Raw genomic sequence first — 15,550 nt, forward strand, 5'->3', positions numbered from 1 at the left:
TGAATAATACAGAAATGAAGTGTTTTTTTCCCTCCCTCCCACCCTTCCACTCTTTTACCCTGCTGTTGATGTGTTTTTAAGCTTAACTGCCTTTCTAGTTGCCTGCCCCTTATTTTAATCTGACCATATATCTCCTTCCCTTTCCTGTTTCATCAGCTATTGTGAGTAAGCACATAATTATCATTTTGTGAAATCACTACCCTACAGCTATTTAAATTTATTGGCCATCCCACTGTTTACATAAGCCAGAATGCAAAGTACCTACCCCCTTCCAGTTTATATTGCTCTTTTAAAATTAGTGGCTCTCCACTTAGATAAGTAAAGCTTAATTTACCACCTCTTTCATATCTAATTGCTTAGTGCACACTGCAGCTGTTAAACCATTTTATCATCTTACCTTTAAAATCTGCAATGTATACTCCAAGATCACAAATTTCTGTAGAGCCCACATTCTACCTTGGTTTTGACTTCAGAGAAGTAAATGCCAAAAATGAGAGGTCCCAGGAATGATCCCTGAGGGACTCTGCTTATGAATGGCCTCTTTGTTGAGCTGGACTCCCCAATTCTAACTTCCTGTGCCCTGTCTGTGAGCCATCTGACTATCCAAAGAGTAACATAAGGGCTTGTAACTAATCTCTTGAGTTTGCCAACAGTGACAGAGTAGGGTATTGTGTTAAATGCCTTGGCCAGTTAAAGATAGGCGGTGTGAACCATTTTGCCCTCATCCATTGCTTTGGTTACCTTCTCAAAAACGTTTACCAGATTGATTTGGAATGACCTGTCCTTGACAAAACTAAATTGGGTTGGGTCCAGTGTCTGGAGGTTTTCTATGTCATTACTGATCATTTCCATAATAATTATTTCCATGGCTTTGCATATGAGACTAGTGAGAGTTATGCATCTGTAGTTTCCAGCATCTGTAGATGGCCCACTTTTGTGCAGAGGGATGACATTTGCTGTTCTCCAGTCATAAGATATGAAGCCTGTTTGGTGGCTACAGTTAAATAGCAATTCCAGAGATCCTGATAGGTCATGTTTCATGTTATTTAGAAGACATCCTGGGATATTGCCTGGGCCCATTAATACAGTGTTCCTGGCTTTAGAAAGAGCATTAAGGACATGTTCCTTACAGATAGTAGGGAGAGTTATATTTTATGGGTATTTCCTGAAGGGAGTTTTTTAGGGGTGGGTAAAGCTGGAGATGAATTTGTCAGCCAGTACGTTTGCTATATCTTCTGGCTCAGTATAGGTAGCGCCATTAACAATTAGCTCTGCACACAATGGTTGCAGACATAGCTAAAGAATGCCTTGTGGTTGTTCTTGGCCTGGGAGGCTACAATTACCTCACATTTGGATTTGGTACACTTTATTTGTCCTCTGAGTTATTTGTTTAATTTAATGAGAGTTTATCCTGCTAGGTGATTTGCCTGCTAATTTTTACTGTGATTTTCATCCTTCTGCTATACAGCCTCCTGATGTTGTAATTCCACCAGAGTGGCTTGTTTTCTGAGTTAGTTCTGTACTTCTTCCTGGTGGGTACAGCTGCCTCTATACAGCTATCGGCATGCTTGTATAGGGTTTCTGTGAACAGTTTCGTGTAGGCAGCAGTGTTCTCAGGATTTATGGGGACTTGAAAGTTTGCCAAGTTATCACTTAATAGTAGGAAGTTAACCTTAGAGTAGTTTCTAAATATTCCAGGTGTAGCTGGGGTTCCAAGTTTTATTTTTACTTCTTAGGAAACCATTTCTTCCATCTGACCATACCAGGGAAGGCATTACAGTAGGGGGCATGCAGCACTCTCCCATATTAGTGAGGACCATATCCAGTATGATCGCACCCCTGGTCAGTGTATTGACAATCTGGACCAGGGAGTTTGTGTTTACAAAATCCAGGAAACTCTGAGCTTGTACATTATCATATATGACTGCCATTTAATAGTGTGATAATTGACGTCGCCCATGAATATGATATTGGGTTGGATAGTGAGTGTTTCCAATAAGTTTAAATACATGTTATGGGATTCCTGGGTCATACACGGGGACCTAAAGCTTGCAAGGAAGTGGTATGGGATTTTGCCTGTGGGTATTTGAACATGGAAAAATTCAAGTACATTGTCCTGTTTGACCAGCCCTGAAGTATTTTTATTTTTGATGTAAATTGAGACATCTCCACCTTTAGTCCCTACATTTCTGGAAAGCATTATAACCTTGATTGTAGTGGCCACTGTGATGTTTCCACTTGTATGTGATTTTTACTAGTGTATCGTACATTCCCCTGACATACCTTCCATGCATCCTGCATAAAGGTGAATACACAAGCTTGCTTATGTTCATTTCTCATATTTTTATGATATTTGTAATGTGTCTTTATCACTATGTACTTTCTGCATAGCGAGTTAACATTGCATATGCTGCCGGTGGGGTATGTGTGCTGATTCTTTTGTATATTCAACTAGTATAATATGATTACATGTCACATATCTATATTCCATACCTGTACACCATCTGTACTACTTGGGGCATGCAATGCCTCCTGTGATGATGGGATCACATTTCTGTGCTCAAAAAAGAAATAAAACCAACCAACAAGGCAGTAAAAACACAGCTACTATGAGCACTTTCGTGGGGTTACCACTTCTTCAGACCATACAAAAGTAAACAGAACTGAGTTTAAATAATACAATCAAACATAATTAAAGGTAATTAAAACATCAATTAAAACATATCATACCCGTCTCTCTTTGAGGACAGGTTTTAAAGGAACAGTAGTATTTAGGCTTGGTTCCTTATGTGCCTGCAGGGTTAAAATCCACTTTAATTCAGTCTTTTCTATTCTGTTATTCACATCCCCAGCTCTGATGTCAGACTCAACCAATTGTAAAACTCTAAAACAATGTACCTGATGGTTTTGTTTACTTACTCCAGCAATATTCATCAATTTTGTGATATTATAAAGAAAAATTGGCCTATTCTTCTAGAAGATGACAAAGTTTAAGAAGTAGTTGGTGACAAGCCTAATTTTATTTTTAGAAACAATCTCTCTGTGAAAAGATTTTTGTGCTATGGACCTTCTGGCCAATTATCTATGAATCTATGAAAAAAGGAAGTCAATCTGGTTATCCCCTGCCATAAACAAACTACAACAGAAGGAAGAAATTGTTGAAAAAGAGAGTAAAATCCTATGAGTGGAGGAGCTCCCTGGTCAGCCTCAGCAAGAGGCTGAGATCACAAGATGTCTTGTGAGGTACATTCCAAAAGGGGAGTTGTACTCTATAATGGGTCTAATGAGTTTCGACTAGAGGGGAAAAGAGGATTGGGAATCCTGGGGCATGGTGGGGGATCTGTAGCAAGCTACAATTTGGATTGCAGTTTTGCTCAGAGTTAGTTGCACTTGGATAACCTCAGCTGCATTATGCTGAGCAACTAGACTGGAGGTGTGGATATCCTTAATGAATATGGACACACCTCCGCCTTTGGTGTTCCGGTCCAGGTTAGATGGCTGAAAAGTGTGGTATGAGTTATAGCCTGGTAATGCAGGGGTGCTCTCTGGATCCTTGAACCAGGTCTCAGTCACTGCACAGACATCAATGTTCTCCATTTTAAGGAGTGCCTTTAGTGAGTGCATTTTGAGATTTAGACTTCTAGCACTGAGTAGCATTACCCTCAGTTTTTGCTTGCCTGTTCCTGTTATGGTGGCGAATTTGTCATTTGAACCTTGCCTAATAAAGGCACTATAGAGGTGGCAAGAGCCTTTGCCAGTATCCGGAATCCCAGGAGTGACAGGTGCAGGCCATCTCTGGCAAAGCATCATGGTCTGTCGGCCATGTCATCCCAGGCAGACAGATACTGGATCCCCTTAGAATGACACCAGAAGCTTAGCCAATTGTTGAAGTCAATCATTTTGTCTTTGTACTGTGGTATCATTCTGGGCAATGGCAGGATGCTACTCAGGGCTAGGGTCATACCTGCCTGGGCTACAAGATCAGAGAGTTCTTCTATGTCTCTTTTCATGTAGTCCAGGGAGGTACATCTCAGGTTATTCACACCAACATGGACAATCACAGAGTCATATTTGTACTTGTTGTGGAGTGACCTGAGTGCGTGGGTTATGTGGCGGATCCTGGCACCCGACAGGCAGCTGACAGTGACCTTCTCCTTGTTTAGCCTGGTGAGTGGGACATCAGTGTGTCTGACTATAGAATTACCTATGACTAGTGTGTTGGGTACGTTGTTTTGCCTTATGGACTCTGGTTGAGTGGCACACTGAGTCTGTGGGCTATGTCATTTGGGTTGTGTTGGTGGCAGGAGGATGCTTGCATTTCTGCTTTAGAGGTCTCTGTTGCTTGAGCAGATTTTTATTGAGAGCCTCTGCGAATGTTTTTGTGTTTCTATGTGTGGATTTTGGTGGTGTAGGTTTAGTGGGACTATGTGATGAGTGTGGTGTGGTGCAAGTGTTTACCTTCTCCTCTTGACTATCAAGTTTAGTCTTGGTTGGAGAGAGCTTTACCTTTAGTTTTGCTAGATAAGTGCATCTCTCACAGGTTGTAGTGTTGGGTGGTAGGAGGAGACGGTTGTCTGTGTACATGAGGCAATTGCTACATTGCCCCAAGATGCCCAGATACATCAGATAAACAGGAGAGAACACTGGGATCTGACCCTTGGACATGCCTGAATAAAAAAAAATATTTTCCTCTAGACAAGTGAGGAAAGTGAGTACAAGAGCTGTTTTTCTCTAAGCAAGTGAGGAAAGTAAGTACCAAAACTGTTTTCCTCTAGGTAATGAGGAAGGGTGAATGCTGTAGTAATTTGTAGTTTATTTAGTGCTTGCCACAAATTCTGAGCAAGTGCTAAGCACGGATAAGCAAATTCAAGTGCTAAAACTAAGAATCTGTATATGGATCTTGTTGTAGATAGGCTACCTAGTGCTTACCACTCCCACTGATAAGCTAGAAAGCTTCCCTTCAACACAGAAAGACTTGAGGGCACAGAAGCTTACACACAATCCTGGATAAAGCAAATCTGTATCTGGGCTAAACTAGTTACAGGGAAGGTGGGAAGCAAGCACAAATGCAGGCTTTTAAACCAGAAAGTTGAAAGAGAGATGTAAAAACTGCCCAAATGGCCAATAAACTACAGTTTCTGGGCCTGAAACCACTCTTGTGGTAGATAGGCTACCTAGTGCTTAGCACTCCCACTGATAAGCTAGAAGGCTTCCCTCAAACACAAAAAGACTTGGGGGCACAGAAGCTTACAAACAGTCCTGGATACGGCAAATCTGTATCTGGATTAGACTACTTACAGGAAAGGCAGAAAACAAGCTTGGAATTTATATATATATATATATATATATATATATATATATATATATATATATATATATATATATATATATATCCATATATGGGTCTACCTGATAACGCTGAAGGTCCATAACGCCGATGAAGAGAACACCGACACCAGAAGATCGACAACGGAGATAATCGACAGTTGAAAATCCCGACGCTGAGAACACTAACATGTTAAGGTAAGTGTGCGATAGTGACAGACGGTAGGGTTGGGGCGAATTAAGTGAGTTAGGGTTGGGGCGCGGGTCAGGTGAGTGTGCGATAGTAACAGAATGTAGGGTTAGGGGCGGGTTAAGTGAGTTAGGGTTAGGGTTTGGGTTAAGGTTAGTGCATAGATAGTTGTGTATGTAAGGTTTAGTGTAGGTTTGTAAGGTTTTTGGTGTGCTTGTGTTGTGTGTGTGCTTTTTGGACAGGGGATTTGTTTTGTTTGTTGATTGTCGGGATTGTGGTTTGTCGGGCATGTGAAGTTTCATGTTTTTGAACTTTCGGTTTTGTGGTGTCGGTGATTTCGTTGTCGGTGTTTTAGTGTGTCGGTGTTATCAGGTAGACCCATAGATATATATATATTTTTTTTTTTAGTTAAGTGGGTTGGCTTTCTCAAAAAGTTCTCTCTGTATTAGAAAGAATGAGCTAATGACAGTAGCAGAAACACTTTACATGCAGTACAAGCTAGCACACTTGCGTGTGTAGCAATATTAAGGCAAATACATTTTAAATAAATGCAGATAAGTTAAAAATGACAAAAACAAGTTTATGAAAAATCAAATAAGAGCACTTGAATGCTTAAAAACACACAGAACAGCAAATTAAGGTATTAAATCCTGGGATTGGGCTACTGCTTTGCTTCTGGTGAGAGAAGGCACAAAGCAACATTCTATCTCAGAAGCATGAGGCTGTGGTGAGACCAGCACTAGTAGTATAGTTAGTCAGTAGCCATTCAAGTGAATCCCCTCATTTCATCACTCTTGACAAAGCTAATTCTTTCTTTTCAGTAAGTACTGCTTGATTTCTGCTGTCTAACCGAACTTCAGAATATCTCCTTAAATACTTCATCCATAAATCATCAGGATCCACTTTAATAGTTTCCTTTCAAGTGTTTGGCAGTGCTCTGTATAGATGCAGACACTTTGATATGACATTTTTCCTGTAAAAGCTCGCCTGATTTTTCCCCAGTACCTAGTTACACACATGGCAACTAGTTTGTAGTGACACGCACTGAAACCAGAGTTGTAAACCAGATACTCCTGACATTGCTTTACATTCTCACTTCAACCATCTAATCAATAAAAAAGGGCCTGTTGTCCACTATTTCTGTTACCAGCTTGGTGAATGTTGGCATCCTGTGGCAATGTAAAAGTTGTCTCATGTTTACTGACAATCAATTAATTCTTAAACAAACTAATACGGTATATGACAGATGTATTTACACACTGTCACTGGAGGTAAAGCTCTCACATAAAAGCACTCCTAATGTCAGTCAGGTTGTCAGTAGTACACATGCTGCACCTATTACACACACTTCAAAGCAGACACAAAGAGTCACATATGCTGAGACACTTAAATGTAATCCCCAAGACCTCCTTGATGAAGTGCACATAACAAATACCCTCAGCAGCCCCAAATGCACTCTTTCAAAACAGCACCAACATCAACAGATACAACCACATCTCATGGAGCTTCTACTTCTAAGCCCATAAGGCAAGCCACCATAAAATCCAACATTCTAGTCATTGAAGACTTTATTGTGAGGTGCACTGATATCCCTCTCACCAGGCTGAGTAAGGAGAAAGTCACTGTCAGTTACTTATCAAGGGTCAGGATACATCACATTACACATGCACTCATGTCATTGGACCCAAAGTATCAGCATGACTCAGTCATAGTCCATGTGGGTGTAAATGACCTGACACCTACCTCCCTACACAATATGAAGAGACATCATGGAGCTCTCGGAATATGTGTCCCAGACTGATATGATCCTAGAATTGAGCAGCATTTTACCTTCTCCAAGAATGATGCCACAATATGAACAGAAGATGGCTGACTTTAATAATTGGCTTAGTTTCTTGTGCTATTCTCCACGTATGAAGGAGGCCAAACTGGATGAACTATAGTACAGCTTTATTAAGCAACAAAGTAAAATAAATCAAGCACTTTCGCCAGGTAAATACCAGGCTTTCTCAAGATAAAACATAATGCAACTGAAATGTTTAAATACTTGTATAATTGATCACATGATTTCTAATTGATGTGTTAAAAAAACAAATAAAAACAGTTTACAAGATTTTTATTTTCCCCCGGACAGACCAAGGGGCAGGGACATGACATATCAGCGACAGGATTGGAGCAGGTCCCGCAGATAGATAATTTGGTTGGTCATGAATTTTTGAATTCATCACTGGAACCATCTGACAATAATTGCATGGTAGTAAAGAATGATAATTTTACTATATTCAATTACACTGATTTTGAAGTAACACCAGATTTCTTTGAGCTTTTCACTAAAGGTTTTCAATTTGTACCATTGCATTCTTTTAACTTAACCACTGTTTTGGTGGACCTCAAACTATTTGTTAGGCAACTGAATCTTGCACTACAGTTTAAAGGGCAATTATATACTAACCCAGAGCTAACAAGGACTAGTACTTACAACCCACCCTTACATCGATCCCTCAAAGTTTTTGAGGAGTTAGTGGAGACTGATTTAAGAAAATTATGCTCTAACAAGACTCACGTTCCATCTACTAATTTTGACCCTAAGCTGCAGCAGTTAAGTTTTTTGCACAAGAGGGAGTTAGGGTGATGAAGCCTGACAAGCGAGGGGGGGGGGGTGGTCTTAATGTATAATTTCACTTATGACACCTACCTCCATAACATGCTACAGGACCCTGAACAATATGAATTGGTTTCCAAGAATGAGCTTAATTTAGCTTATTCAAAAATCAATTTTATGCTATCAGACCATCTATTACAGGGAGCTATCAATGAAAGGTTATACAATTGTTTGCATGTTATCAAACCTAGGATCCCAATAATTTTTGGGATACCTAAAATTCATAAAGGTTTAGATCCCTTGAAATTTAGACCTATTGTTTCAGGGGCAGGTAGCATCACAGAACCAATGGGTAAGTTCATTGATCATATTACAAAGAAATTTTCCTCCTCACTACAATATATATGCAAGGATTCTTGGGACTTTCTTAAAGGCCTTGAACAAAGGCTATTCAATCCTGACTTACTCATGATAACTATTGATATTGTAGAACTATTTCCCAGTATCCCTCATTCCATTGGATTAGAATGGTTTAACGACACTTTGGCCTCTGAATCAGGCTTTAGTTCTAACATTATTAGTTTAATTGTAGAACTCATGGAAGTTGTCCTTGAAAACAACTTCCTTTATTTCAATGGAGAATTATTCAAACAGAAAAAGGGTGTGGCGATGGGCGCTGCCTGCGCCTCATTATACGCCAATATAGTTTTATACCACTGGGAGAAAAATTTTATATTTTCCACGCACTGGACACAATACATAGATCACTATCAACACTATCTTGATGATATTTATTTACTATGGAATGGAACTCTGGCTGGTTTTTTGGAGTTTATGAGTTACATAAATTCCACTACATATTTTTTATCTTTTACCCACAATGTTAGCAAAGATAATCTAAACTGTCTGGATGTATCAATACTGAAGGACCATTGTAATCATACTTTTCAGTCTAAATTATATAGGAAAGCCACTTTTTCTAATTCATTTTTACATTTTAATAGCGGTCATCCCTTCTACCAGAAGAAGGGTTTAGTGAAGGGGCAGTTTATTCGCTCATCCAAGATGTGCAGTACCGACCAATATTTTTAGAAGAAATAGATTTTCTAAAAAAACTTTTTTATGAAAGGGGTTACCCAACCCATTTAGTTAATAACCTGGCTCAGGAAGTGATTAATAATAGACCATCCAAATATTTTCCGTTGCTAGGTATTGGTTCACAAAGGGTTGAACAGATTGAACAAATTGAACAATTCAACCCGCACAATAGTTTTATTCATACATTTTCAGAAGACACACAACAAGTGGAACATATAGTGTCTAAATATTGGCCAGTACTGACATTACATGATGATTTTAAGGATATAGTGCAGGAACACCCTAATTTTGTGAAAAGAAGGGATGTTAATTTAAAAGGCTTATTTGAAAGAAGACATTCTTTAGACTCGGGGCATTGTCCATCAAAATTTGGCACCTACAAATGTGGGGCATGTAAGCAGTGCACCTTTGTTATAAATGATAGTTCCTTCTATCTTCCATCACGGAAATTTAGATTTGATGCTGACCATTATTACAACTGTGGGGCAAAAGGGGTTGTATATATAGGATTATGCACACGATGTCTCAGTTTTTATACGGGTAAAACCGAGAGAACACTTAGGAAAAGAATTTACGAGCACCAATACGATATTTTTAAAAAGAAAGACACAAATGCTTTTTTCAAACACTTAGCTTCTTGCCCTAACATGCAACTTAAGTTCATGGTTCTCGAACAGGTAACACAGGATGCTAGGGGAGGCGACTGGGAAACACGCCTTGAATACAAAGAGCTTTTATGGCAACTTAGGCTTAATGCTGCAAGACCTCCGGGTCTTAATGAAAATATTAGTATATCCAGCGTGCTTAAATTAAGAAAAGCTAGGTTATGAATTTTATAAATTTTATAACTAGAATTTATAATTGTTTTGCATTATATTTATACTTTTATATTTTTATTTATATATATTTTGTAAAGTTCATTATCCCAGTGGTTTTAGTAATTTTTAAAAGTTTTTTTTAATGATTCCAAGATTTATTACAAGCGCTAGTTATACTCAGATAGGAGATTTATGCACCAAGTGAGGGCATTTTAATTTAATTTAATTTAATTCAACGAAATGTTTAACACATCAATTAGAAATCATGTGATCAATTATACAAGTATTTAAACATTTCAGTTGCATTATGTTTTATCTTGAGAAAGCCAGGTATTTACCTGGCGAAAGCGCTTGATTTATTTTACTTTGTTGTTTAATAAAGCTGTACTATAGTTCATCCGGTTTGGCCTCCTTCTTACGTGGAGTTTATTTTATTTGGCTTGCTTTGGTTCCCTTGGATTTACTTCTTGTGCTATTCTAAATGAGTGCAATATTTGCCAACATAGAAGATGATCAGCAGACCATGCTGTTACCAGGAATGGTCTGCACCTCTCCCCTCTAGGCTTTCAAATATTAGCTAAAACATTGTCCTTCCCCATAGCGTTTTTTTTAGGCAATTCCAAACTGAAAGTACTTCCAACATAACAAATCAAAACCAAGAAAATCTAAAAGTGTTACTGCTCAGTGTGCTAGGAGTCTAAGCAAAAAACTTCACTCTCTACAAAACTGTTCTCAACCTAGATGTTGCTGACATGTAGGCAGTCACTGAGACATGGTTTAAAGCCACAGAGGGCCACTGGCATGGATATGAATCACACATATACAAATGCCTTTCATGGTGGCAGAGGTCCTATAAGCAGAGTACACTTACAGGCCAATGATGACACAGTACCAAAGATGCACATAAACTTACACATCTGCCATGTAGATTTGTAACACATAGCCAAAAGCTATGAGTGGGAAGGGGAATGGACATGTTAGGTCCATATTACTATGGAAAAGCATGTCTGAAAAAGCAATTGCATGAAAACCTGTGACATGCATTTCCATGGAAGACCATCTCACATGCATGTGTCCCAACACAATATGGACTGCAAGTGCAGCATAGATGCTGCAAGGTGTATGTTGTGAGGGGCTGATGTCTGACACGTGTGCATCTTACATATGTGATGAGCTTTAAGATGTTTGTGTACAAATGACACAAGCAGTCATGTGCAACATGTAAACAGCAAGTAACATAGGAGCATAAAGAACACAGTTTGACTGTCACATAACCACATATACTGCCATGCTAACAAAATGTGTATGACTGAACAAAGAACAGTTGGGTGTACATACCTGCAGCACAACACAAGGAGAGTCAGATCATATTTTTAAGTAAATAAGTACCACTCAACATTAAGTAGGTTACACATACATAGGTGTGTTACCCTGAAACAGAATATGCTCACTTTGGAGATCATTGAACAAGCTCCATTAACACAACACACAACAACATGTTCATGACACAGTACTGTGAAAAACACACACTTCTGCTAAGTGTCCTAACACACATACTGGTGCACCTACACTTATCCACCCAATACACATGGAATTAACTTTGCCAACAGCACTGACAATATCTGATGATAGACATCTATCCAACAGATAAACTGGCAAGCCATGCACACCATGATGCTAGCTGAGCACCACTAACATACATATAAATCAGAGAGTAGAAACAGTAGAAGCTGTGGTGCATGCTGTCAGCAACAAATACAAATGTAGCAAACATGCAGATAACTTCTACATACAACTTATGTTTAAACTCTCAATACAATTGCAACACAGATGACTATCATTTAGGTTGTGCCTGCAAACTTCATCCTACCCACTATATGCACTAACAAATATTTCAACATAGGAAAAACACACAGTTACACTAAATGATGAGCTCAGCAAACATGATACATACAAAATTAAAACCTAGGAGATAGATCTTGTTGCTTTATGAGAAGCTTGTATACATATTTGCATTCAGTGATACCTTCTACATAAACAGTGCTAAACGGAGGCAGTAAATGCCATTAGTAATAAAGGGTACAACTAAGGCAGCAAAAATGAATGCATAGTAGCCATACCTCTGTGCTCTCCCTGCTCTTCCAGTCTTTATATCTGCACAATGCACATAGAATGATTTCATCCTGTCTCATTGGCACATGTAAAAATATGAGTATAAATATTACACAGAAGAAGTCACTCTGCGTTATGCAGTTAAACAGCAATTAATGGTAAATATCTCTGCATATATAAATATATATAAATATATATATATATATATATATATATATATATATATATATATATATATATATATATACATATATATGAATATGGATTCACTTTATATTCTCGAAATACTGAAATATCGAAATTCAGTATTTCGAAGCTATAAAGTCGAATTTTTGAAATCAAGATAACTCAGAACTGCGAAATTCAAAATTTTGCACACCGGAGATTTTGAATTTCACGCTCCTACACCACACACACACACACACACACACACACACACACACACACACACACACACACACACACACACCATCCTCCCCACACACAAACACAAGATCTCTACTACATAAAAGCAGGGGGGGAAGCCCCCCTGCACCCCCCACAACCACCTACTTAAATATTCTCACTCCGAGGTCACACTACACACAAACACACACAAAATACCACCACACATGCTACATTCTACTCGCACACACACATCACAGCAACAAAACACACTGACACACACCACGGCCCCTATCCAAAACCCTTAACACACACACACTTACCTGAACCCATAACCACAGCAAAACCTCAGAAGCGTGAAATTCAAAACCGCCGGTATTCAAGGTTTTGAATTTCATGCTTCTGAGCGTTCGCTCTACTCAGGATTCCATTTTATGGGCTTGAAATACTAAATTTCAATATTTCAGTATTTCGAGCTTCTAAAGTGAATCCATATGAATATATATATATATATATATATATATATATATATATATATATATATATATGTATATATATAAATATATATATATATATATATATATATATATATATATATATATATATATATATAGTTCCCTTTTATAATCTCGAAGTACTGAAAGCTCGAATTTCAGTATCTCGAAACTATAAAGTCAAACAGCCCACAAGCCCGAAACACACAAACACGAAAAATAAAATCCCGAACATTCACAAACCATACACCACACAACATGCACACCATTCAACCCACAACACACAAACAACACAATCCTACACTACATCTACGCAGGGGGGGCAAGCCCCCCTGCACCCCCACTTATATATACCAACTCCGAGATCGCAGTAACAGTTAAGAAATGCATTACTGCACACAGACATTCCACATTCCCTCTCACACACACACATCACACATACACAGACACATCCAACACTCACACACGCACTGTCACCTCCCTACCCTAACCCACATGCACAATTTACAATAACACTCACATGCACTCACTTACCTTCACTTCCATAAAACATCCCGGCCAAATACTTCTCGTCCCATTGCTGCAGTGCATAAGCACGGATTCAAGATATTCTAATTCGCGCTTATGCACTTTCGAGAGTTTTTTATTTTCGCCTTTACGGTCCTGAGATAGTGAAATTCGAGCTTTCAGTATTTCGGGATTGTAAAGGGGAGCGATATATATGTGTGGTTAACAAAATTCTGAGACTCACCTTACCATTGGTCAGAAGGTTGAGGGTAAAGGTGCAAAAGGCAAAATTGCAGTTTCAAATCCTGTCAACTCTGAAACGTCAATACATAGGTTCATAGGTTCATAGGCTGGTACTAGTCTATCGGCCCTAGGGCCTATACAAGCCTAACCATAACAATTCCCTGGATATTTCTTCCCACAATATTTACTTCCCTGTTGGACCCCTGTCTAGCAGGGCAACTGACGTGATCCCCGGGATGAATTTCCTATCTCCCATCCAATTGTCAAGGTTCCTTTTGAAGAGGGCCAAGGAGGAGCTCTGCTTGACATGTATGAGCAGTCTATTCCAGAGTATGGGGAGTCTCTGGGTCAGGAATCTATTCCTCCAGCATGTTTTGTTTATTGTAATGACTAGGTTTAGATCCCTGGAGCATGTGGCTCTGAGGGATTGGGATTTCTTTAAGTGAATCATGTCCAACAGCTCAGGGATTGACATGGCCTTGTATGTTAAGCAGAGATTGCCTCTGAGTAGACAATATGCCACAGAATATAGCTGGGGTTTTTTTAGATGGTCAGCATTGTGCATCTGCTTTAGGCCTGTGATTCTTTTAGTGAGGTATTTCTGTGGCCTTTCCAGCTGTTGCAGATGTCTTGTGAAGTACATACCAAATGGGGCATTGTACTCTATAATGGGTCTAATGAGGGATGAATACAATGGGACAATGACCTCCTTTTTTCTGGATGAAAAGCCCTTAGTGATGATGTGTGCCACATAGAAGGATTTCCTGACTGATGTAACGATGTGGTTATCGAAGGTGAGACCACTGTCCACCTGTGTCCCTAAGTCTCTCATCACACTTTCAGTGTTTAGTGCACTGCCAGCATTTGCAGATTTGAGCACCACTGTTTTCAGTTGGATCACACTACAGTAGGCATCAGGAAAAGTACTTTTTTCCTCACTGTAGTGCGATCTTGGAGTTAGAATATTTAATTAGCAGGGTGGGTGTGGGGTGCAAAGCAGTATAAATTTGTATGCAGTGTGAATACTATTTTTACTGGATGGTGACCAATAAAAATAATGCCGAAGATCAGTTCCTGCCTTTTGAACATTTTGACAGGCAGAGTAGTTGGTGTGTTGGTTTCCGATGTTGTGGTTCAATGATGTGACCATCCAGCAATAGGTTTTTCTTGATTTTGATAGTAAACACATATATATTTTATATATATATATATATATATATATATATGTGCATGCGTATGTGTATGTGTGTGTGACTAGATCTATTTATATATATATGGAGAATTGAGACTTCTTTGCACAATAATTAATGTCTTTGCTTCCCATGCAAGAGGTACAAAGTTCAATACTGACCTCCAGCTGATGCATGTATGGAGTTGGCATATTTTTCCAGTGTCTCATCAGGGATCCTCCCACCTCCCAAAGGCACGCTGATTGTTTCTACTTCAAACTCACTCAAGAATGGAGTTGTGGAGCACTGAAGGCTGGAAGGTGTGCCATAGGGAGAAGAGTTGCATCATGGTATCCTCTAAGTAGAAGAACATGGATCAAAGTCTACATGCCATGTTAGGGCTTGCCAGTTGATGGTGTAAAACTTGCCTCTTGGTGATTTGGTCATATTGACTAAAATGGGCATGGGTATTTGCTGGTGATAAGCCAGTTGAGGATCTGGCCTACTATGACTGATGCCAGTGGGAAGGGTGTATGTGTCCTTATTAGCCAGTGTGTGCTTGCCATAACATCCAGCTCTGGGTCGAGCTAGTCACTGTCTGATGTCCA

This window comes from Protopterus annectens, chromosome 2.part2 (genome assembly GCF_019279795.1).
Source record: "Protopterus annectens isolate FY-2018-M chromosome 2.part2, PAN1.0, whole genome shotgun sequence".
NCBI lineage: Eukaryota > Metazoa > Chordata > Ceratodontiformes > Protopteridae > Protopterus > Protopterus annectens.